Raw genomic sequence first — 26,139 nt, forward strand, 5'->3', positions numbered from 1 at the left:
AAGGATGGAAAAATAGGAGACGATGGCAGAGAGGGTGCACTAAAGATGGCTTTTGCTCATAGCATCAGCCAATGTCTACAAGGACTGTCAAGAGATCATGTCACCCAGCCTCTCACTTTTTTGTTTTTTAATAATTAGAGGCTGCAGGGTGGGGTGGGGTGGGGGGACATGGGCAATAATATTTTGGGCATCTGCCCTTTCTCTCTGTCCTCCTGGGCCTGGATTCTTAGTTCCTCACCAGGCACTCCTTGGCTTGGACCACATTTAACTGTAGGGAGAAGGAGCCACCCACGGATTGATCATTCACCTTGAATAAGTGTTTGTAGTTCTTCTGGACCTCCTCAGGGCTCAACTTGGAGAGGATGACAGCCCCTTGCTTTCCAGATGAGGAAACTGAGGCCCAGAGAGGCATTCTGATTCTACCAAGTCTACTGAACTAGTTTAAGCCAAAGCTGAGGCTAAACCTCAGGCTTGAATGTGAGCCCAGGCACTTCAGAATTGCACCTACATGAATAAGTCTTCTGGGAATGCAGCCCATTTATAATGAAGGACACATTTTCAGACTGTTCTTAAATTCTGAGACTAGCTACCATTTTTCCTCTTCAAGTTGAAGGTAAGGAAGGAGGACCCACGATGTGAAGCTATAGTCTTCTAAGCATGTATTCATCACGCCCAGACTCCTCTTCATGGGCCCTTGTCACCATGGCAGCAGCATCTTCCCTCCCCAACATTCAGAACCCTTAGGCCCTCCAAGTTCCCCTCCTCCACCTTCGTCCAGTTTGAGGGGTTAAGACTTCTGGTGTGAACAGGTTTCAGTCAGAGAATGGGGTGATTTCCCAGCTGGGGGAGACCTTGGAGATTCTAGAGAGCAGTCCTGAGAATGGGATGACAAGAGGAAAGTAGGCAGGTAAGGACAACCTCTTCTTTGGACCCAGGAGTCATACTCTGAGGATCTCAGAACACCAGATGGAGAAGGGATGGCAGAGGCGGGGCCCAGCCACTTCACTCCGATGTCCAACCCAGAACTGGCAGGTGACTTGTTGGGGTCACAGACTAAAATCAGTGGCTCCTGACTTCCATCCCATCTCTTTCCACTTTGCTTTCTGTTGATGGTCTATCCACTCTTTTATTTTAAATGTTTTATCTTGGGGCTTTTTACTCCTGCGATGTATCTTTATTAAGCAGATGGGCCCCAGACATCCCTGCCCCCAAGAGTGAGCTGCTGCCTGAGCTGCCAGGGCCCTGATGACCACTAAAACTTTCTAGGACCTGGGCTCCTTCCTGGAGCAGGGTCCTCTTCCTCTGCTCTAGCTGAGCCGGGACAGTTCCCCTTTCTCGCCTCCCCTATTCTTAACCCACCCCTTGCTCTCCTCTCATGGACTCAACCCTCCCAGATTCATCATCCCTGGTTTTTTGGCAGGTTTGAGGTTGGTTCCATCAGTGTTGAATGATTGTCCGTGTCATAACTTCCCCGTACCCGACACCCTCGTGCCTCCAGCGTGATTTCTCCTCCAGCTGCAGTTTTGTGTGAAGGCTGCCCGCCTCTGGAATGCACTCTCTCGGGTACCAGAAGTGTCAGCGTGCAGAGCAAGCCAAGAGGGCTGGGAGTCTGCGCCTGGAGCTGGCCTCAGCCAGGACAATGGGACTTTTATTTCTGTTCTGGCTCGGCTGGCAGTCTCTCTCCCGCTCTCTTTCTCGGTTGGGCTTTGGTTTAAAGTTACTCTTTCAGGATTAGGTTGGTGTTTTCTTTCCCATGCCACCGGGGAAGTTTCTGTTTCCGAAGTGGACCATACACAGACAGATCAGTTAGTCACCGGCCTTCGCAGGGCCACAAGCATCGGTGTTCAAAGGCTTCTGTAAATCACCCTGGCCAACAGGGGCCAACCAAACTCGCTTCTTGCCATGTGGAAAGGCGCATTACAGTGCAGCTAATCTTTAAATAGTTGTTTTCTATTGGGTATATGTTATTATAACCAAGCATTTCTCTCTTCACCTCCCGTCCCCAAATTTTCACAGAAAATCCTGGAAGAACTGCTGGGGGGTGAGGGGCGTCTGTTGAAGCAGCCGTGGCTCTTACTCCTCATTTTTATGCCTCCGGTCACCACCAAGTCTGGCCCTCAAGGACACCCAGCTCTCCTTTTCTCTGAAACTCAGTGACAAAACTAATGAAACAATACAAAAGGTTTTCTTATTCCCCTTAACCCAGCTGAGATGGGCCAACTTTTTTTTTTTTTTTTTTAAAGAAATACTAAAAACCTCGGGGGTTGGGAGGCAGGAACACAGAACCTCTGCAAAATCAGGGAAGCTCTTTAGGAAGCCCCAAGGCCCTTATCCTAAGATTTTTACACTCTTGTCCCTGTGGGGCTGGCGTAACCCTCCTCCAGCCATCCCCATGGCTATGTGGCTGGCCCCCTATTATTCTCTGCTTGGGGAAGCTGTGTCCCCATGAACACATCCCAACCCAGATTATGGGCCCTCAGCCTCCACACAGGGGGTCTTACAGAGACTTGCCCCCTTGCAAGCCTGTAGCCTGTTGTTGATTTAACCACACAATAACCACACACATAGCTACACCCATACCAGAAGGGTAAGCACATTAGGAGCAAGAGGTGGTCTCTCTCAGCATACCATTATCTTATCCGGGGCTTTATCTTTTTTTCTTTCTTCTTCTTCTTAGTACAAAAGTAATACCTACTTATAAGAAGGGAACAGAGTAAATAAAACAAAACAAAATACATCTCTCTCATCTCTCTTCCCAATTCCTACTCCCTGGGAGTAACCAAAACTAACAGTTTGGTGTGCTTCCTCTCAGATCACAGACACTTTCCATGATCCAAATAAATACTCCTGGGCCAAGTTTTTGTTGTTGATGCTGTTTTCAGCTCTTGTTTTAAGACCAACTTTACTGAGATAAATTCACGTACAATAAAATGCTCCCATTTTAAGTGTACATTTTGATGAGTTTTGAAAAATGTATACACCATTATAACCATCACCACAGTCATGATACAGAACATTTCCATCACCCAAAAAGTTCCTTTGTGCACCTTTGCTGGCAATTTCCCACCTCAGCCCCAGGCAACCACTGATCTGCCCTCTGTCATTACAGATTAGTTCTGCTTTTTCTAGAATTTCATATAAATTGAATCATGCAGCATGTACTCTTTTGTATCTATTTTTTTTCCCCTCAGTATAACATTTCTGAGATCCGTTCATGTTGCTGTATACAGTAGTTTGTTCTTTTCTATTGCTGAGTAGGATTCCATCATATGGATGTACCACAATTTGCCCATCCACTCATCTAGCACTGGATATTTGAGTTGTTTCCAGTTTGGGGCTGTTATAAATAGCTCCAAAAGCTGTTATGTTATTTTGAAACACGAAGAGAGAGGGAGAGAAAGTGCAAATCCAAATGTAGTTCAGGCCTATATATTTCAGAACTTAGCAACTGACATATTTGCAAGGCAAATATCTCTATGTGAGCAGAAAGCACAGGTAGGCCATTTTAGTTGTGATCACAAGGATGATCGTTGTTAACATGAAATGGTTACATGACACTTCGCATTTGTAGACTCTGTTTTAGAAGTGCTCTCTGGCAGTGACTTGACACTGTTTGGTAATTCTATAAATGTCAGGCTCTTGATATGTTCTTCCTCAATTTCTGAAAGATTTAGGAACATTTATACATCAAGGCTAAAGTATCACTGTTGCACAATACTTCAGTACAACTGAATCCCTTTTCTAAGAGAACTGACTTTCCCAACACTTTATGCTATGGTCTGAAGTTATACTATGGTTCCCTGCACCTTGCTTTTGTCTGTCACAGGCAACTCAAGCTTTTCATCGTTAGGTTTTGTAAAGACACCTGCAAACACATCTCCTTTCTTGATTTCGTGCGTGTAACTCTTTAAGTAACTTAGAGGTAAGAGCCCTAAGGACTCCCTTATTGAGAGGAGCACTCACTTAATAGCAGCTCTCATGGGCCCCTGCTGCATTCCTCCTGCAGCAGTGTACTGGAGAGGGCTTTCCTCCCCCCAAACCCTCATCACTTTAAACCAAAACTAATATTAAAAAAGTCCATCAGCAAAGTCTGTTTTCTAATGGTTGCTTTAATCACAGTAAGGGAGATTTATTTCTTATTACTCTCAACACTGGCCTTGACCGCCTAGAAATAAGAGGAACTATTCACTCCATAAGGAGAAAACACGGATGATTATAATGTATCAGAACTCTTTTTCTCCCCTCCCTCCTTGTTATAAGTAAAAAGAGAAAAATAAAGCAGAAAGCTGTGCAAAGACCAGGACACGGCAATTCTCAAGACAGTGACAAGGGACACAGAGCCTAGGGAACTGGCTGCCTCAGTGGTTTTTATGTGAGTTGCCTGATCAAAGCCACGTCGGTCATGGCATTTAACAGAGGTACCCAGACAACGTTCTGTTCATCCTGCAGCCAAAGAATCTCTACCCTCTGACCCTTTTCACTGTTTGTGTAGACCTGAGCTCCTTGGATGAGTCTTGTGCCACCCAGGCTGGCCCCCAGGACATGAAGGAGCTGACTGAGTGACTTCCTGAGAATGGGTCCCCAACCTCACCACCTCCTCCACATTCTGCAAGGAGGGGCAAGGCTGGCTCAACTGGTACTTAGAAGACATGAGGGATTCTATTAACAGTTTTGCCTGTGAAACATTGACCTGTGTGCCTGCTCACACAGATCATTTAATTCCTGTTGTGGATCAAGTTATAGGGAGTTTAATAAGAACTATTCCCACAGACCCCTCAAAGATAGGTCTGCTATACGTACACCCATTAATTAAAAAGAACCCATTAAAAAGAACCATGAAAAAAATAGAAAGTAGAGAGCACCAAAACGTGGTTTGACTTACTTTGCTGATTTCATGAGGTAATTTGGATGATGGAAGACATGCCACCCAAAAAGCAAAATCATCTAGTGAAGTGGTGAAATAAACCTATACATTCAAGCCATGATGTCCATACTTCTAGACAGGAATGCAATTTTCCCCTCTTTCGAATTATTCATTTCCTTTTTAATAGGTCACGTCTCATTTACCTTGATTTAGCATCAGACCAAGTACAGTTATGTATTTGGTGAGGGGGAGGGAGGAGAAGGAAAAAGAACAAGAGAGAACTTCACGTGAAATATGGTGACCCTGTCCTTAAAATGCAGTCCATGTGGGTCAGAAATTGTACTACATCTTTGATTCTTTTTATATTGCGGGAAGAGTACAGGGCTTCCTTATGTTTATATACTTGAAAGAATAATGAGAAGTATGCTTGAAAATACTGTTTGATGAATAATGCTTTTGCATGTGTCACTGTGAGGAAGTATCATAATGCATATTTCACCACAAGGCCAAGGAGAATATTTAAAAAGAAAACTCCAGTGTAACGTGAAAAATAGACCGATCCTTACATCTGTCTCCAGGATGAATAAATCACTAAACAAATATTTTAATGGCCTTAAAATACAATCAAAAAGAGCAATTCCCTAAGGTGGTTAGCCTGAGTCCTCATTAGAAGGTTTATTTTCTTTGAGTGTATAGATTGTTATATATCTAAAATTGCAATCATGATAAATGTATAGGAAAAACATCACATGACCACATCATGTTAAATGGGCATTCTACATGATAAGGAAGAGAAATAAAGCATTGAGATGAAGAACAGGCTATAATAACCAACCTTGACAAAAGAAATACCACAGTCTGAGGTTCTAATTCTGACAGAAACTTTAGGTGACTTTAAAAAAATCCACCTAGAACCCTGACTTCTTTCCATGATACTACCCTTTGTGCCACAGTTCCTGTTGTACTTACAAACCTATAAACTAAGAATACCATGTAATAAGTACTTGTTGAATAAATGAATATTGAACCTAATGTAGTTCTCAATATTCTACTAACTTTTTATAGCATTCTTTTTTTTCTTACCACTGGCCTGGTGGTTCAAATCATTTAATGAAAAGTTAGGAAATTATCATGACCTTCAGAACTGATGAACCTTCCTAGACTTTGGTTTCTCTTTGGATAAAAAATTAAAATTCTTTCCCATAGAATGACATAGTAGAGTGCTTTCAACATTGTAAGTGAGGTCTTTAAAGAATTCTAATTTTTTTAACCAAAAAAAAAAAAAAAAAGGTGATACAAACTTGCTCTACCAGGTTGGACAATGCAGAAAGGCAGAAATTACAAAAAATGTGATAGTCTTCTTACCTAAAGTGCAGTCTCAGTCTTCAGAGGTAACCAGCATAAACAGTGCCAGGTGGAATCTTTCAGTGATTTTTCTATAGAGAAAAATATATAGAGGTTTTTTTTTTTTTAATTTTAAGCCAAAAAAAGGGTATCATACTATACATACTGCTTTTCAGTTTGCTTTTTTCTTAGTGGGATTTCTTTAAGTTCATGTGATAAAACACAGTCCAGGCCAGCCTTCAAAGAAAAGGATCTCTTTCATTCATTAACCCATCCAGCAAACAGTTACTGAGTCTTCACCATGCCTGGCACTGAGTTGGGTGTGGGAAATACATCAGGTAAGGGCTACTCAGCATGTCACTGTGAATGCTTGTCACTGACCTCTGGAACCTCTGGGAACACACATTTTAGTTCCTGGCTAAAGCATCTGATGGCAAAACTTCCTTGGGGATATTATACATTAAATTCTAAAATTTAATTAAACCAAATATATTTGCTAATAGGGCTTTATTACATACGTTTTTGTATAATTTCATGGAAAGCAAAAGATATTTTTATCTTTGAGTTTAGACTAGAATATAATTTGTCTTTCTGTTGTTTCCTTTGAGGATCGTTGACATGTAATACAGTGTAGCTGTAGTTTTTAATGTCTAGCGAGGGGGTTAGGAATCCCCCTCGTACCACCCAGTTATGCCTAAGTCAGACCACCAGCCACAAGAAAAAACATTCCTCGGCAGGAAGCAAGCCTGTTCTCACACACTGCAGAGAAACTGCTGCCTGGCTTAGATGATATTCTGGAATGGGAATAGTCAAGCATAATGTTTTAGAGAAAAAAGATAAACGCCTCCTGGATTTTCTTGTTTCGTGTGTTTTCATGACAAGAGGGGTAAAGCACACTTGTGCGTGTGTGTGCACACACATGCACACGCTTAAATCCTTGATTGTGTAGAGACTAAACTCCCGGAACCCTGGGGTCAGCATTAGTTAATCACTGCTGAGGCCCCAGTAGCTTCCTCTGAGGAGTAAAAGCAAACCCTGGCATAAGGAAGATATCTGGGAGGCTGTTTCTTAATGTTATCTCCCTCCTGCTACACCTGACCGGTTATGAGAAGAAGCTGAGCCTCAGTCCCTCCGCGGAGGCTGCCAGCCTAGCCAACCTGCCCTCCAGGTCTCTCGTGGGCACCCAGCTGCCCTGCACGGAGGACTGATCGAGGCTCGGCTCTGGCTAGCTTGCTGGCTTTGTCAGGGAGGCATTTACAGCTGCCCGCTGACCTTGCTTGGCCCAATGTAGACTGTGTGGGCATTTATGCAGTCCCAAGTGGGAACACCTCTGCCCGATTCTCAACCTTGGGCAAGAACTTTCTGAGCCCCGGCAGCTGAAATGAACTGGCAGCCTGGAGGACAAAGAGGCATTTGCTGGGGACTGAAAATGAACCTCTCCAAGGCGATCCAAGGCCATTTCTCAGCGCTGGTGGGGCTGGGCTGAGGGTGAGAGAGCAGCCTGTGGGGAGACGGAGGGACTCCGTGCTGGGAAGAGGCAGCGCAGCCTGGGCCCCGTGTCTCCCTGCTCGTCCTTGTTGAGTTTGCCAAACTGCAAGGTTGACAGTCTCTGAGCTATTTCTATAGCTATAGCTAGTCACATGGACAACTACACACGTCAAGGTGACCATAGCGTGACTACTGTACAGTCCACTCACTCCCCAGCAGAGAGGGAGTGGCTTGTCTAGTGCTTGTTGTAACAGGAGCTGAGCTCCTGGCCCTGATTCCTTCTAGCTCTAACTGTAAGCAAAGGGTCTTTTAATTACAGATGTTATGGAGACAAAACAAATTGCCTGATACCAGCCTTGTGATGAGAACAGAACTATATATATGGTTAACTGTATATTGTTAACTATATATGATTAAGCAAATTGTGAAAATCATAGAGAAGTTTTCTACTATCTGCTACTAATTCTCTCCTCTCTTCAGAAGAGGAACTGGTGAAAACCCACAGCCAGGGTGGTAGCCAGCTTTCAAGATGGCCTCCAATAATCCTTACCTCCTGGTCTTCACACTCTTGTATCTTTCCCTTCCACACTGTAACAGTGTGAGTCTCTATGACCAATAGCACATGGCAGAAGTAACAGTATATCACTTTCACAATTAGGTTATAATAGGGACAGTGGCTTCCATTTTAATCTCTCTCTCTGATCATTTGTTCTGGGGAAGGCTGTCCTCATGTTGTGAGGACACTCTGTGGAGGCGCCCACGTGTGAGGAGCTGAGGCCCCCAGCCAACAACCATGTGAATGAGCCACCTTGGCAGCAGCTCCTCCAGCCCCAGTCAGTGCCTTGACTGCAACTACAGGAGAAACCCCAAAGCACCAGCTAAACTGCCCTCGAGTTTCTGACCCACAGAAACTGAGATAATAACCATTTGTTGTTTTAAGCCATGAAGTTTTGAGGCCAATTTGTCACACAGAAATAGATAACCAATATAACCAGGAATGGAAACCACCCCTGACTTATTCCTCCTCTGGATATCCTGGCTCAATTAACCTTCTTCCCTGACGTCACTGCTCTTGCCTTAGGATGGTCTGCATTGAGGTGGGAGCACCTCTGCACCAGGAATCTCACAACCATCCCTAGCTTCAGTCCATGCACTTGTACAATGTCTACTCTAAGAAGGGATAAAATGAATATTACTAAGAAAGATTTGAAAAAAATAACTATTTTAACTGGTAACCAAAGAAGGCTAAATTAATGCAAATATGAGACTACATTTTTTACTAATCAAAATAGTAAGGTTTTAAAAAAATACTCACACTTAATGGTGAAAAGGTGGTTCAATCTTTGTGAAACGTATTAAGAATATTCAAAAATTTAATACACTTTAATGCAGAGTTGATTACACTTCTAGGAATAGATGCTATGAAAGCAAATAGAAATGCAGATAGAAATTAATAGCTAAAGATGTTCACTGCAGCATTTACAGTAGTAAATCATTGGACACAACCTTTGTCCTATAATAGAGGATTTTTTTGTTTGTTTTTTTAAATTATGGTTCAGCCATTTCATCGGAAGTAGTGTTGCTATTTATAGATTACGAAGGTTTTTTTTTATTATGTGGGCACATATTTAAGTAGAAGTTCAGGATACAAGATTATAAATGTAATATAGTTTCAACTCTAGAAATATAAACATAGATGAAACAAAGACTGGAAGGAAATGTGCTGAAATATTAGTACCACTTATCGTTTGAATAATCCTCCCAGACAAGGATATGGGATAAATATTTTTTCTTTATACTTTTTAGAATTTTTACATTAATAGGTATTTTTTAATATGTCTATTTTTTTAATTGAAGTGTAGCTGATTTACAATGTTATACTAGTTTCAGGTATACAACATAGTCATTCAATATTTTTATAGATTATACCCCATTTAAAGTTATTACAAAATATTGGATGTATTCCCTGTGCTGTACATTACATCCTTATGTCTTATTTATTTTATATCTAGTAGTTTGTACCTTTGAATCCTCTTCCCCTATCTCACTCCTCCCTCCACCCTTCTCCTCACTGCTAACTGCTAGTTTGTTCTCTATATCTGTGAGTCTGTTACTGTTTCATTGGTTTGTTTTATTGATAGATATTAGTTTTATAATCAGAAAAAAAGTTTTAAAATTGCAAATGTGTGGAAAATATAGTTTCTTAAAGTCTCTAGTATTTGCCATTATCCATAAACCTTTATCCATAAACCACAATATATATTTTGGGTGATTTGTGAATGATTCACATCAAAAGCCTAAGCCAACTTAAGCTTCACCCTTCTTTTCAGGTAGGGGACTAACAGGTATTCTCTAATAAGACTGTGGATTGGGCAGCAAGTGTGTGATGAGCCCAGAAGGATGCCTGGAGGGAGATGTATCCATTGGAGCATCCTGACAACAAAGCGCCCAGGGTGAGGGGCTCTCAAGGAAGCCCTGTGAACCCAGGGTTCTCTTTTCTTTACCTAGGGCTGGAAGTGGGAAGATAGAATGCAATTACAAAAAGTTGGTCACTGACTCTGAGACTCAAATTACTGACAGCTTAAAGTAATCAACACTATGAAAGCCATAATTATCCCAATGCTGTAAAGTTTTGGGTTTAAAAAAAAAAAGTTCTTCCAAGCTGTGTCTTTCTGTCTGGATCTCTCTGGTTACATAACTAGAAAAGGGCCCGCTCAGGAATGAATCACAGATGGCTCTGCTCAGTGTTTGCTTTGAAGTCAGTTCAGCTTGATTTATCTGGTCCGTGGTTTGAGGCTGGGATGCAAGGATCCAACGACACACCAGTGTCCAGGCCCCAAATTAGGGACAGAGTAACTGTTTCCTGGGCACAGTGCATGAGGAAAGGATTTGCCCTTCTGGGGTGTTGATTCTGATCCTGGCTACTTGATGGGGAGGGGTGGAGCCTGGGGGTTGGCTGAGGCCGCTTCTTGCCCTGCTCTGTGAAGGTTGTGGCTCTAAGCACGAACTGGGCTTGGCCTGGCTGATCTCTTCCAACCAGGGAAGCATCAGACCACTGTTAGCTGGGTGAGGCCAAATGAGGCCCCGGGCTTCAGCCTCCACTGTGGGTATCGGTAGTTATAGCTTGTTGCTCTGTTCACTTTCTCTCAGGTAGTTAATTGTATCATTTCTCCCTCCAGTTTTCTGAAAGGGATAATTGACTCAGGAAGCAGGAGTGTCAAATACTTGTGGAGGGCGGTGCCATTGAGAGTCGTAGAACCAGAGACAGCCAGCACCAGGAAGGCACTAGAAGTCATCTAGGTCAGGGGCACAGGCCCGATGCCTACAGGGACAGAGGTTACCTACAGGCAGGCACTTGGGAGGTATAACACAGCAGGGAGCAGAGGGGCTGTGAACTGGAGAAGGCACACCCTTCCTAACGGCATGCAAAGTAAAAACCTTAATAATCATTTGTAGGCCAAAGAAAACACAATCGCAGGTTGGATTTGGCTCAAGGGTCAGCCATTTGACGTTCTTGGGTGGTCGCACCCTTCAGTGTACGCATAACAAACAGGTCCGGGGAAACGACCCATTCAGGGAGCAGCTGGGCCTAGAACCCAGCCAGGGGCCTTCTGGTCTGCTGAGAAACTACCTTGATGGCAGCCCCCCTACTCCCCCATAGGGGCCATGATGACAGTTTGACAGAAAAAATCACCCCATCAACCACACGCCACCGCCTTGTTCCAGGAAATGGCCAGCCTCAAAATATCTTCCACTCCAAACAAGACACAATCTTCTTTTGAAATGTCCCCAAACTGCTCACTTGCCACTTGGTAGCCAACGAAGGACTTCCACACGTACCCAGAGATCAATTAGAAAGTCTCCCGCTCCCAAATTCTCACCTCGACAGAACATTTACCAGAGACTCTAAATATTTCCTCTTTTTACTCTATAAAGCTACTTTCAACCTTCCCAACACCTTTCAACCCCTGCTGAAACAAAAGGGACCTGCAGGAGGGTTCCCTGGCTGCAAGTCTGTGAATTCATAGCCTGTGTCCTTTTTGTCCTGGACTTAGCTTTGCATGGGACACTACCCTATGTGAGAGGACTGAGGCTCTCGGGGATTTTGTCTCGTGTCTGTCTGCTCCTGGCAGAGTAGATATAATCAGCCCCCCATCACCAGCAAACTCTAACATCTTTGCAAAGCAGTTCACATTCCTAGGATGCCAGCTGGCAATTTCTGCTCCCTCTGCCCTGGAGCTGCAGAAGAGGCGCCCGGGCCCGCAGGATGCTGGGAGCCGGCCCATCAGTCCCCTGGGGCCTTGCGCAGTGGCTCCTGTGTGGAGGGGAGTCCTGGAGCCCCTCCTGCCCACTCTGCCTAGGCTCCCCACCCCAGGCAGGGCCCTATCCCTCGAAAGGGACCTGTGCTCCAGCGTTATGTCCAGAGACATAATGTCTCTGCACTGCTGTTTTTTCTCAACTGTGGGAACAACATCCAGTCAAAAGCCACTTACTGACTATTTCCTCTGTGGCTCAAGCTGAGCAAAAGCCTTAGTGATCAAGACTCCTCCGTCTCCTTCCTTTGTGAGACTCTGAGGAAGGCAATTACAATTACAATAGCATTTATTAAGCACTTCTTATTCCCCAGGTACATAGCTAAGCACCTTATATTCTTCCTCTCACTTAATTCTCATGAAAATTTGATGGGGTAAGCATTGGTATCCCCTTCGTGCCGGTGATACTACGTTCAGAGAGGTTTAATAAGTTGCCCAGGGTCACACAGGGGCAGAATTCAGGTGTGAACCCAGGTTTAAGCTGGCCTCCTGACCACCTTCTTATATGGCATGTCTTTCTATCACTGGGAGCCTCAGCCTCTCCCCAACTCCCATCCCACATCACAGACCCTTTCCCACTGTTACTGTCATCTCCTAAACCCAGACCGGCCTGGTTATGAGTTTGAGGGTGAGGGTGGAGAGAAAGCAGAACCAATTTAAGTCCTTCACAGATCCAAAGGCATACTAACTTTCACTGGTACCACTCCCACGATATCAACTATATCAAAATACTTCAGCAGCCTATTTTAAATATAAATGCAATTGAAAACCTTTTGAAAGGCACTTTATAACTGGGTTGTAATTTTATTCTTTATTTTCACCTGGCCATTTTATAAGAAATTATCTTGAAATCAATTTAATTTTTCATTCTGAAACATTTTGTAGACCCTTGAAAAGCTGTAGGCACTGGGCTTACGGAGTGTTTAAATGCTTTTTTTAAATCATGGGATGAGGAACAGAGCTTCTCCATATAGTTCCATATCCTCACCAGTGTGTAAACCTTTGATTCAATTTCCAGAAGCATTATTTTGCCTCCTGAGGTGGGCAGCACTAAATCCTTTCTGTTAGTGCCTTCTGGGAATTTCTGACCCCAAGGCTGCTGTTTTGGTGTCCTTTTAACACGTCCAACTTGTGGGCGCCGTGGGAGGTGAATGCATGAAAACGGCCTGGTTTATGCTGTGCATCACAGACTCTCAGTTCCTGAAGCCAACGGGTGCCCTTCTCCCTGAGTGAGGTTCAAGGACTGGCAATGAGGCACTTTAGAGACATTGGCACTAGTTTATCTCTGAGATGGTATATTAGTCAGCTAGGGCTGCCATAGCAAAATACCGCAGACTGGGTAGCTTAAACAACAGAAATGTATTTTCTCCCAGTTCTGGAGGCTAGAAGTCCAAGATCAAGGTGCCGGCAGGCTTGGTTTCCTCTGAGGGCCATGAGGGAATGATCTGTTCCAGGCCTCTCTCCTTGGCTTACAAATGGCCACCCTCTTGCTGCCTCTTCATAAGGTTGTCCCTCTGTTCCTGCATGTCCCTGGTGTCTCCCTGCTTGTCTTAATCTCCTCTTCTTCTAAGGATGTCATATGGGATGAGGGCTCATCCTCATGGCTTCATTTTAACTTAATCACTTTCTTAAAGGCCCTCTTACCAAATACAGTCACATTCTGAAGTACTGGAAGTTAGGACCTCAACATGTGAATTCAGAGGTGAGGCACAATTCAGCCCATAATAGATGGGTTTTCTTTTAAAACACCCTAATGCTCAGAAGCACTCCCTCCATCTTTGCCTAGAGCTCAGGAGAGGGCTCTGCGACGCTCGGAAGAGCTGGAACAAGGTGGGGCGCTTCTGTTCTAAGGGTGCTTGTTAAGCACTGTGCTAAATAAATGCTTTATTAGCAGTAACTCGACATCCTGTGATGTAATTATTATCCCCAGTCTGCACATCAGAAAACAAAGAGGTTATGCCGTTTGCCCAAGGTTAGTCAGCTAATAAGTGACATAGCTGAGAAATAAATGGAAACAGTTATGCTCTTAGCCACTACAATATGCTGGTGTGTAACATCCCTTTATACATGGGGAGAGGGGAATAGCTTTTCATTTCCAAAAGGCTTGGTTTGTTTACTCATTGTGTGTGTGTGTGTGTGTGTGTGTCTGTGTGTCTGTGTGTGTCTGTGTCTGTGTGTCTGTGCGTATATGTGTGTATGCAATGGAGGGAGGTGATAAACAACTTCTTTGAGTTTTGTTTTGTTTTGTGTAGGGTGGTTCAAAGAATTTGCCTGGAAGATCACCCATAGTTAGGCCTTAGAGTTCAAAGATGAAGGCCCAGGGATGGAATTTGGCTGGTGGCCTAATAGTAGGGAGGGAACAGGGGCTGTGAGCTTGAGGTTAAGAGAAGAGACCCCCACCCCAATCCCAGGATAGTCTCCCAAGATTTGGAAGGGGTCTGTGTAAATAGCATTCCAGGAGGGACAGAGGCCTGAGCCCACCCACACACAGGAACACCGCGGTGGCAGAATCAGGATGCCCAGTGCCTGCGGAGGTGGACGCTGACCTCTGTGACTCAGGACTCTCCATGATGGTCCCTGAGGCCACGTCTGGCATGGAGGGAAGAAGATGCCAGGGGAGCCAGCATCCTTCAAACAGACAGTGGTGACTGACAGATGAGGACAGACCCTGCTGCCCCACAGGCCCAAGGGTTCTTACACAGGGAAGATACAGAACCCCAACATCTGGCCCCAGGATTCTCAACATCTGGAAGAGTGGGTATGTGTACCCGATTTATTTTGCTTTAGAAAAATTAATTTCTCATAATTTGTGTCATGGAGCAATTCATATTGTACGTTTATTCTGGTTCCTTTCCAATTTTTCCTGTCTTGTTCAAGCGATGGGATCCCAAACTGGGTATGAGTGTACAGAAAGGGGCTTCAAATTCACACCAACCAACCCAACTGTTCCCCAGTCCCCTAACGAGAAGTAGTTATATACAAGTGTCACGTGTGTGTTTAGCTGCCTCATCTGCATGTGGTCCATTTTTCCAAACCAGGCATTAGGGTCCTCCCAAGTAGGAATCAGATCTTTCCTTGTTCTCTCAGCCCCATCTTGTAATGGTCAGCACAGAGCCCAACACTTGGAGAATGCTCATAGATGGGAAGGGAATGTGCTTAAGATTTGAATGACAGATCTGACCCCTACAATGAGCGTTAATACCAGCCAAGTGGGATTTAAGCAGGGATCTTATGCTAGAACCATCATAATCAGAAACGGTCTGGCACCTCTCGGCAGATGCTGGACAGGCGTGCCCTGGAAGTTGCTAGCAGCTTCCTACCTATCCTTGACTTGACAGACCCTCACCTGGCTCAGTGAAGAGAGAACTGCTTTAGAGTCCAAGAGACTTGGGTTTTGAATGATTTAACCTTGGATGAATTCCTTGGGCAAGTTACTTAGCCTCTCTTAACCTCGTTTCCTGGTTTTTAAAATGGGAAAAGGAGCAATTACATTAAGGAATTTCTAAGAGGATTAAATGATATAACTTATGCAAAGCTCCTAGCACAGAGAAAAGGCTCAGTCATCACTGACAGCCTTACCTTACCCACCCCTGGCCTCTCTCCATCATTCCTCAGGGGTAAGACCAGCATCCAGAACCATTCCTGAGCAGAGGCAAGTAAGTACTAGAAGGTATTACTTGAGGAAAGAAAACAGCCTGGAGACTCTGATCCAGGCTGACAGGCAGACTCATGAAACTCACACCAAAAAAAAAAAAAAAACAGCACAAAGACTTAGGACAAGGGATGCAGCCCATTTGAGGACTATAATTCATGTCCCCTTGGACATGCTAGTGAGAGCCCTGGACCCTGCTTACCTCCACCTGAGAGCCGTCTAGTTGAAAAAGCAGCTAGCCATTGCAGGCTGCCAAGGGGGCAGCGTGGCAGGCTGGTTAAGAGCACTGACCTGAGCTTAAATCCTCACTCTGCCACTTACGACTTGTGACCTTGGATTTGTTACGTAACCTATCTGAGCTTATTTTATCACCTGTACAAGAGGTTGGATGAAGCACTTATCAAGGTGCCCAGCTCCCCGTCAGCGCTCAGAGGCATTAGGGCATCAGAAGGTGGTGGTTAAAACTTGGACTTGGGAGCCCGGCTCTGCCACTTACTAACTTTCTATCCATGTTCAAGTAACCAGCCTCTCAATGCCTCAGTTTCTTCATTTGCAAAATGGGGACAGTAATTTTACCCAGTGTCCTTAGTTTGGGTGCCTCCAGAAGCTCTGAGACAGGGATTTGAGAGTAAGGAGTTTATTTGGAAGGTGCTCCTGGGACACCCTGGTGTGGGTAGAGAAGTGAAACAGGGAAGGGGAGGCAGCTGATAATGGGTTACCTGTGAGCAACTGGGACTCGCTTTGCATGAGGGACTCCAGGAGAGTGTGCACAATGTACCCCAGATACTCCCAGCTGAGGGTTAAGGAAGCTGGGGTATTATCACCAAGTCCCCCCTCTGTCATTCTGAGGGCTGTTTCTGAGGGTCTTAACTCTCAGCACCCCAGTGTCCTACACATGGGGTGAGTGTGCTCCGGCAGCCAGGGAAAAAAAAGGTTATTTCGGCAGAGAATTTCAGGTGCTTGCAGTAGCAGTCTGTGGCATAGAGGAGAGTGAAAGTGGATATGGACAGACAGCCAAAAGCATCTGCTACACTGCCTCGCAGGGCTGTGACCATAATTGAATAAAATAAACACGTAAAATTCTTAGAACAGTGCCTGGCGTGGGGCAATCGCCCTCCCAGATGACACGCACACTAAACAGGTCCAAATAATCTTTCACTTAAAAACATTTCAAAGTACTTGTGAATGTTCTTAATAATTTCTTATTTAATGGAAGGGAAGAATTAGGGAAAAGTAATTCAGCTCAATAAATATTTATGAACAGCTCACCTGTGGCTATGAGGCATTGTGTTCCCATAATCATCAACAGAAATAAAGAACTCGTATCCCTGAGACAAGGTTCTCCACCCACCACCTCTTCCTAAGCATATCGTCTTGCTTGTTATCCTTTAAAAATATTCTTTCTTTATGCTTGATGTCATCCTTACTTCAGTTTGCAATTCGCAGGTGGGGTTGCCAGTAATCTTTGAAAATTCATGGATAGTATATGAATCGCCAAAATCATGGAGACAGGCGAGTCTCACTTTTCAATTCTATAAAATATAAACCAATGAAGATTTCAAAGAAAAAAAATGGTCACCAAGAGCTCTCAGCAAACCTACTCAACAGCAAAAAAGATTCACACCATCCTCTCATATTACTAACCTAGTCCTTCCACCCTTAAATATGGAAGACTCATCAAGATCCCACATGCCGAGGAGCAACTAGGCCCGTGAGCCACAATTACTGAGCCTGCACGTCTGGAGCCTGTGCTCCGCAACAAGAGAGGCCGCGATAGTGAGAGGCCCGCGCACCGCGATGAAGAGTGGCCCCCGCTTGCTGCAACTAGAGAAAGCCCTCACACAGAAACGAAGACCCAACACAGCCATAAATTAATTAATTAATTAATTAATTAATTTAAAAAAAAAGAGTTCTTGAGTATTAAAAAATACTTAGGTGTAGATCTGACAAAGCAGTACAGAACTTGTATGCTAAAATGCAAAGTGATACATGAACCATGAATCTAAGGACACTTGGGCATCACCATCCTGTGGTAGAAAGAGCTTAGTTAGACCTGGCTTTGGAACTTGGTGTGTCATTAGCTGTGAGATTTTGGTAAATTAATCTCAAATATCTATCCCTGAAATATTTTCTTCATGGCTGCTTTAAAATCATTATCAGATAATTCTAACATCTCTGTCATATCAGTGTTAGAGTCTATTGTTTGTCTTTCTTCATTCAGTTTGAGATCTTCTTAGCTCTTGTATAAGTCATTTTCAATAGAAACCTAGACATTTTCCTGTTATATTATGAGACTGAGTCTTATTTAAACCTTCTGGTCTGGTTCCCCCCATGTTTCTTTTTGAACACCACTCCAGCGGTTAAAGAAGGCGGGGTACATCACCTTGTTACTTACAGGTGGAGGTAGAATCCAGATTGCCCAGTTGTCCTCTATGGTATCCGGGGTAGGGGGTTCCTCTTTGCTGCTCTGTAGGAGTAGTAGTTCTGGTCCCTATGCTGTCTCCACTGACATTGAGGTAGGGGTGGCCTCGTCACCACTGGCAACTTTGAAATTGCCAGGCCTGACTCTCCACCGGGCCTCCTCTGACAGCACCCCAGTGGGGAAGAGGAGGGATACCTCATCACCGCTGGGCGAGAGAAAAAAATCTAGGCCCCCCCATGTGGGCTCCACTAAAATTACAGGGGTGGCAGTGGGCCTCACTACCAACTGGCGGGGATAAAAGTCCTGGCTCCCTATTTGGTCTTCACTAACTCCATCATGGTAGCGGGGTGCAGTGCCTCATTTCAGCCTTGTGAGGGTGCGGGTCTAGGCCTTTGCTGGCATGGGTAGGGTAAGGCCATAGTTTTTCCTGTAGTATGTGGCTGGAATAGAGTGATTCTTATTTAAGTTTTCTGCTTTGCTGGGCTGCATTCTTCCTAGTGATTTGACTAAAAATAGCAGGCTTCTGTTGGGGATTTTTATGTCTGCACTCACTGGCATTTCTTGGGTGAGCTTCTGCAGCTCCAAGTATAGGATATACGAGGCAACAAGAAAACCCAGGGAACTCACCCCGCATCGTTCCTTGGGGCCTCATGTCCCTGGCTGGTCTGCCTTCTTCTTTCCGTCTTTCAGAGTCTTCCTATGCTTGTTTCATATATAATGTCAGGGTTTTAGTTGTATTTAGCAGCATGAATAGGGAAAATACGCCCACCCATCTTTCCTGAGGTCAAAGTCTCTCATTCTTCATTTTAAAGTAACTAGTATTGCTAAGAATTTCATTGCAAGGCTTGGAAAATCCTACTGCTAAGAAATAGTCATGATTTTACAGGAACCCATAAAAGCCGATGTTTGAGGGCCAAAACAAACTTTTCTAATAGAGAGACTTTATATAAGTTTTCACTCAATGTTATTGCTTTGTTTGGGGGACCCCTTTTGACCTGTGATAGACATGACATGTCATAAAAATAATATTAAAAGTGCCAGGCCATCACTGTGCTTTAAGTGATGTGATAAGTAAAAGAGATTTAATATATTCAGGAGCAAGCACTTTGAGGTTTTAGGAGGATTCTATGCCCAGTCACTTTGAGTCAGAAGGTAAGTTATTCTAAAGTCAGGTGCTACATCTGAGTGGTCTGCTTAGTATCCCCGATCAATTACATCATTTATTTGTGTGCATGTCAGGAATATACACAGCAAGTCTCAAAAGGTGGGGAAAAATGTTCTCTGGGTCACCTCCACATGGGACTGCTTACATTTGGTTCAGGTTAGAAATGAACGGGTTGACTGTAACTTACCGAGCCTCCAAGATACGGTCTAAGTTCCAGAAAGGGAAAGTGATGATCTGGAGTGTCAGGTCACATTCTGGGATTCCAGAAAAAAAATATTTCAGGAAGGATCCTATTTTTAAGTTGCAGAATAAAATCATCACTTTTGGAAAGGCCCCCTTCCCTATCTTAAAAAAAAATCTCTCAGAGACTGCTGGGCTGAAACTCAGACTTGGGTGACGAAGACAAAGAAATCACGCTGCAGCAGTCAATATTTTGCTGGTGTTGAAATATTTACCTGGTGTTGTTTCAGTCCAAGAGCACCGCATACTTGAGCAATGGGTGAGTCTTGGGATGGGGAAGAGGTAAGGACAATGAAAAAGGAACCCAAAGTGTTCTCGGCCAGAGCTGAAAGCAACTCTCCTTGACACCCATCAATTTTCTTCCCAAATAGTCCTGACAGAGCCTTTTAGTATCAATTAGATGTTCCCAGAGAGCGCCTATAATCCTTTAGACATCATTGTTCTCTTATGTCAATATGTATATTACCAGCAAAGATCTCACTATTCAGAAAGAAAAAAAAGGTAGATGCTGTTCAACTTCAGAGTAGCTGACTCTGATTTTAGTTCATAAAGCTCTATCTTCCAAATCTTATGGAATGTTACATCTTGGCAATGCGTGAAACATAAGCATCTGGATTCTAAATTCCCAAAGACATTTGAACAATGACATGTACAGTGGATTTAAAGATATACACGCTAGGCAGGTAGTCTTGCTAGCAAGAGCCTTTCCTTCAAGATCTAACAATTAGCTCCCTGGCCGGGACCCAGCACACAGACCAAAGGAGAACACTGACATTCCCAGAGGAAAAGTGCAGCTCCGCCAGCAGCTCTCCTATCCCTGCCCAATAGGTCCCTAGTAATGGCACAGGTCTGCATCTAGAGGTAACATTTGCAAAGCTTGACTTTTTTTTTTTTTTTTTTTGCTTTAGCTTCTTCAGAGGGAGGCCATTGTTATTCTTATCTCTGAAAAGAATATAAAAACACTGTAGTACTTAACATAACATACTCTCTACTCTCAAGGAGTCAAATTGCCATTGCAAACGATGATATAAGGAAGGAACACCCAGAAAGACTTAGAGGAAGGGAACAGTCCATCAGCAGACACAATAGCAGGTGCTGTTTTCGTAGTGAAGTGCTAGGAACTGTAGAAAGAGGCAAAAATAAACCAAATGGTAGTCTGTGCACAGTGCACCAGACTCTCCAAGCCACCACACCCATGACGACTGAATAGTCCCTCCATAGCTTAAAGCATGCACACAGCTTACCAAGGGACACAGGGTGGATTGTTGGGAAAGCACATCTCTAGAGCCAGGAAGAATCACAACTGAATCCCAATTCCATTGCTTACTAGCTAGGTGCCCTAGTAATGATTGCTTAACCTTTCAGAATCTCCATTTTCTTACCTATGAGTATTCATTAATTCATTTAGTACCTATTCAATGCTTATTATGTGGCAACTATTGCACTAGGTCCTAAGCAATACAGCAATGAATAAAACCTCTTGTGTGTTCTGATTTAAATGAAATATATATGTAAAGCATAGAGTACAGAAACTAGCAGAGATATGGGAGATGCTCAATAACTATTATAAATTCCTTCCTCCTTTTTATCCTTCGAGGGGTGCAGAAGGAGTTTAATCCAAAACAACCACTTGTTCATTAAAAGATAAATTACATTATGTCTACCTCCAACACAATTCATGGACTCCAATTAGGGAAATTTGGCGTCTTAAGTGTTAGGACCCTGTACCAGGGCTTGAGAGGAAGGGGTGGAGGAAATTCTAAAAGCTCCCTATCAACCATTTGCCCTGACCATTCCCCCCAATTCTGAATCAACTCTTAACTAACTGTTGTGGTGTAGGGGATAGAGTACAGAAAGTGGAAGGTGTGCTAGGTCACTTGCCTGAGCCATTAACTAGCCATGTGACAGAAGGTAAGTCATCTACGTCAATAATAACAGCAGCCATCCCCTGCTGAAGTTCTTAAAAGTGCTCACTAGACTAAAAATTCCTTGAAGTAAAGACTTACTTATTTGAATCCCTCCTTCAGTGGCTATTAAAAGGCAAAAAGTTGGCACTCAAGCAACATTTGCTGAATGTAAAATTGAGATCATTCTGCCTTGCCCATGTTGTAGGTTTTTTACGGAAATCAAATGAGGCCATTTTTATAAAAACTCTTTGAGGTTGTAAAATATTATGCAGATGTAAGGAATTAATATATGCCTGTCTCAGGTCTGGAAAGGAAGTAGGAAAAAGAGAGAAATGGGAAGGATGAAAGAGAGTTGAGGGCAGGGCAGGCAGTTGGATTTGAGAGCGATCGAAGCTACTCTGAGGTGGAGGAAAGATTTCAATTGCTGTAAGAATTGGGGGGCCATTTCCCACACAGCCTGACAGACTTTCAATGACTGTTCCTTAAGACCTACTCCAAGATATTCTACCCTATGACCAGACTCAGGGTATTGGGGAAAGGAATTATGACAGTCATATAATATGATGGATACCACAGGACTTTCTAAGGTCATGCTTCAGAGAGACTGTTAGTGATACTTAAGAATAAATTAAATAATTTTTTTAAAAAAAGCAATGAGGGGGGCTTCCCTGGTGGCGCGGTGGTTGAGAGTCTGCCTGCCAATGCGGGAGACACGGGTTCGAGTCCTGGTCTGGGAGGATCCCGCGTGCCGCGGAGCAGCTGGGCCCGTGAGCCACAAGTACTGAGCCTGCGCGTCTGGAGCCTGTGCTCCGCAGCGGGAGAGGCCGCGATAGTGAGGGGCCCGCGCACCGCGGTGAGGGGTGGCCCCCGCTTGCCGCGACTGGAGAGAGCCCTCACACGGAAGCGAAGACCCAACACAGCCATGAATAAATAAAATAAATAAAGATACATGAAATTGCTAAAATTAAAAAAAAAAAAAAAAAAAAAGCAATGAGGATCTTAATTTTGTAAATAAATAAATAAAAAAGCATATAGAAGCAAGGACAAAAGCAATCTCCAAGAGGAGATATACCAATAAGTTAACAGTAATACTTTATTACTTATAATAATTAAGTAATCTTTGTTGTCTTGTTTATACTTGTATATATTCTATATAATCTTCAATGAATAATTATTACTTTTATAATTGGAAATATATCTGTATGTATAAACAGCTACTCTCTTCTTCGCTGGTTCTTGCATCCCTTCTGGGAACTGATTCAGATCCAAATCAGCTATTCCAAAAACCAAATCACCAGGAACTGAATCAGATATCCCATCCAAGTCCCAGCTGGCAAAAATGAGACCTGTAATTCAGCTTTTTGATTTTGTTAGCTGTACGGCTAGATTGGGCTCTTTTCTCCTTTTATCCCGGAAGTCGGATGCCTGGGTTCCAGTCACAGCTCTAATAGCTGTGTGCCCTCAGACATGTCACTGGCCCTCTCTGGGCCTCCCTCCTCCCCTGTAAAATGAGGGAGCTGGACTCTGACGATCTAGGACCACCTGGGCAATTTTTATACCATTCACCACCTTCCCTTGGCTTTTTTCCTCTGAGTATATTTGTTCCATTTTACTCCCTCTGACAACTCTTCCCAAGGAGAAGAAGTGAAGCACAAATGAGGCTTTCTGAGTTTTTGTTGACACTTTTTTTTTTTTTTTTTTTTGGCTGCATTGGGTCTTCGTTGCTGTGCACGGGCTTTCTCTAGATGCGGCGAGCGGGGGCTACTCTTCGTTGCGGTGTGCGGGCTTCTCTTTGCGGTGGCTTTTCTTGTGGAGCACGGGCTCTAGGTGCGCAGGCTTCAGTAGTTGTGGCGCACGGGCTTAGTTGCTCCATGGCATGTAGGATCTTCCCGGACCAGAGCTCGAACCCGTGTCCCCTGCATTGGCAGGCGGATTCTCATCCACTGCGCCACTGGGGAAGCCCCTTGGTTGACACTTCTACTTGCAAGTTGGAAGACCTTGTTGGCTGGAGCGAAGGGTCTGCTTGTTGGTGAAGTCAACGGGCATGAGCTGGTGCTGTTCCCTCTCCCTCCTCGTAATCAGAGCCCTGGCTACTGAACTCGTGGCTGGCATCAGAGCAGCAACCAACATTTGGTTGACATGGACATAGTTTTTCATCAGGGGAAAGCAGGAATGAATTCAAGAGGCTTCTTTTTTTCCAAGCAATTTTGAGTATCTGCTTTTGGGTTTGTGTCTGCCTGCATTTGGCAGAGCTGGTCTTGGGGAAGACCTGGCATTTGTGACCAAAGGGGGTCAGTCTCCTTCCTTCTCCAGGATGGAAGCAGCACGAATTGTCCCCGAGCTCCCAGTCGGCCGGAAGGGGGCAGCCAATCCTCCTCTGCCCCAGCCGCAGTAGCCCGTGGCCACTCGGCCCCTGAGAGCCACAGGCCTCACATCTCCCCAGCTCCAGCCTCCTTTCAAAGGCCCTTTATTAAACCATGAACTATTTGCTGTCGAGACATTTAGGATGAAATCATTGTGTTAAACAAATAAACGCAGCTTCGTCCAGATTTCTGCTCTGAGGAGCAGAGTAAGAAAATAATTTCTGTCTGCTCGCCACAAAAGCGGCTGGAAAGGCCCAAAGAAAAATATTATTTTTACTCCATTGTGTGAAATATTGTCCTGGAGGATCTGACGCACTAAGCGTTTGAAGAGTTTGTGCTGGCAGGTTTCAAAGGTCCCCTGGGTCGGCCCCCTGGGATTGTTTTCTGCATTAATAAACTTAGCATGATGTGTGTTAAAAGGAACATTCTGTTTGCTTTGTAAATAAGGGATGTCAAACAAGAAGCAGAAGCCTTACAGACACTAGGTGATGTGTTCTCGGAGCACGGAGGGGGAGGTAGGGAGGGAGAGGCACCCTGGAAAAACGGGTAATGCTGGGGCTCCCTGCACTGAGCTGAGGCCTTGTTGGGAAAACAAATCAGTCTGTCTGAGTCCAAACCAGGCCATTTCCTCACTGATCCTGGTGGGAAAGCTGCACACTTTGCCCCGAACCAGCAGGACACAGGCTTGGGAAGGAAAGTTCTCAAGTGTCTGTCAGCTGTGTGGTGGAGGGGAGACGACGGCGCCTGGCAGAGGGGCCCTCCCCCAACCCTGAACCCCGCCCACCCCTTTTAGAGAAGTTTCCTGGCTTGTCGGGATCTCCCAGAGCTGGCAGGCAGGAGGGGGCAGAGGTGAAAGCTATATCTTTGGGAATGATGATCTGGTTATCGCTCCCTCTATCTCTCTCATATGCCTTTCTCAGATGTGTCTGCAGCCCCTGTCAAATTCCTGACGGGCCCTCAGGGACGCCGACATCGTGGGAGACACATCACCCTGGCCCTGTGAGCCCTCCTCTGCAGGGAGCCCGAAGGAACCAGGGCAGGATGTGTAACGCCTCTGGCTCAAGTATTTGCTATTTTCACAGGTGCCTCCCCCTGGTCCCACAGCCCCCTCTGTTGTCTGATCCAATGTTATCGAAGGCTCCCCAGACCTCCCAGGCATTTTCATTTCCGCCCGCTGCCCTGCTGGCTTCTTCCCGTTACTCCCCAAGCTGTCCACTCCCCTCTGCGGTCCTGGAAAGACTTCCTGTGACATCCATTTCTATTCTGGCAAGTCCTGGTTCTCTCCTGCTCAGGAGTTCATACCATTTCTTGAGACTTTGGAGGAAAGTGATGACAGGGAATGCTGCGCTCTCTCTGGTGAGAATCACAGACTCTCAGAGGTTAAGGGTGTAGACACAGAAACCCGGGGGTGTTCACCTTGGACCCTAGTCGTATCACCTGGAGGGTTTTTATAGTTGCTGTTTTCTGAGCCCACACCCAAGTGGTTCTGATTCAGTTACTTTGGGGTGATGTTTTTAACCTCAAAATGTTTTTATGTCTTGGAGATTCCTGTAGTGGGTGACTCCAGTGTGGCAACGAAGAAACCAAGCCAAGCTGTGTTCTCACCCCACACGCTAATTTCATGGAGGAGTAACTCACGTGTCTGACGTCTCTGTATTTGTTTCCTGTGGCAGCTGTAATGAGTACCACAAACTGAGTGGCTTGACCAACAGAATGTATTCTGGAGGCCAGAAGTCCAAAATCAGGGTGTTGGCCGGACTGCACTTCCTTTGGAGGCTCTGGGGAAGGATCCTTCCTTGCCTCTTCCAGCTTCCAGTGGCTGTCAGCATTCCTTGGCTTGTGGCTGCAACTCTCTGCTCTGTCTTCATATTGCCTTCTCCTCTGTGAGGCTCTCTGTGTTCTCACCTTCCATCTGTGTTAACTCCCTTTATCTTTTTCTTATAAGGACATTTGTGATGGCATGTAGGTCCCATCTGGATAAACCAAGATAAGCGCCTCCTCTCAAAATTGCTAATCACATCTTTTGCTATATAATATTCATTCTTTAACCATATAAGGTAATATTCACAGGTTATAAGGATTAGGACATGGACACACCTTTGGGGGATCACCATTCATCCCACAACAGTCCCTTGGTAAGTGGCAGAGTTAGGACTAGAACTGGGTCTTTTGACTTGCCACAGAATATACCTGCTGCTATATCAGGCCCCTGGGTTGCACACATCCCTTTGAAGCAGTCTAGTGAGGAACTTAAGTGCAGGGTTTTTGCATCAGCAGACCTGAGTTCAAATCCCAGCACTTATTCAGTTTACCACTGATTTTTGGTCTGCAAATTGGGGATAATCATTTAGCCTAATTTTAAGGAATAAATGACACAATGT

General features: G+C 44.6%; 1 long non-coding RNA gene across 2 annotated transcripts in view; it reads right to left on the reverse strand.

Moving 5' to 3' along the window:
• The window catches only part of LOC309622561, a 32,469-nt gene extending 10,433 nt beyond the window's left edge, over nt 1-22,036 (reverse strand). The window contains exons 1-2 of one of the 2 annotated variants that reach the window (XR_014240976.1): nt 19,436-22,036; nt 1,478-6,300 (exon numbers count right to left, since the gene is read on the reverse strand). This is a non-coding gene — a long non-coding RNA (uncharacterized lncRNA). Of the gene's footprint in view, nt 1-1,477; nt 12,182-19,435 lie in introns of those variants that run through there. The other variant, XR_014240977.1, reaches the window with a different exon arrangement.
• Between the last annotated feature and the right edge of the window lie 4,103 nt (nt 22,037-26,139).

The sequence above is a fragment of the Balaenoptera borealis genome (assembly GCF_965194805.1).
Source record: "Balaenoptera borealis genome assembly, chromosome: 2".
In the NCBI taxonomy this organism is placed as follows: domain Eukaryota; kingdom Metazoa; phylum Chordata; class Mammalia; order Artiodactyla; family Balaenopteridae; genus Balaenoptera; species Balaenoptera borealis.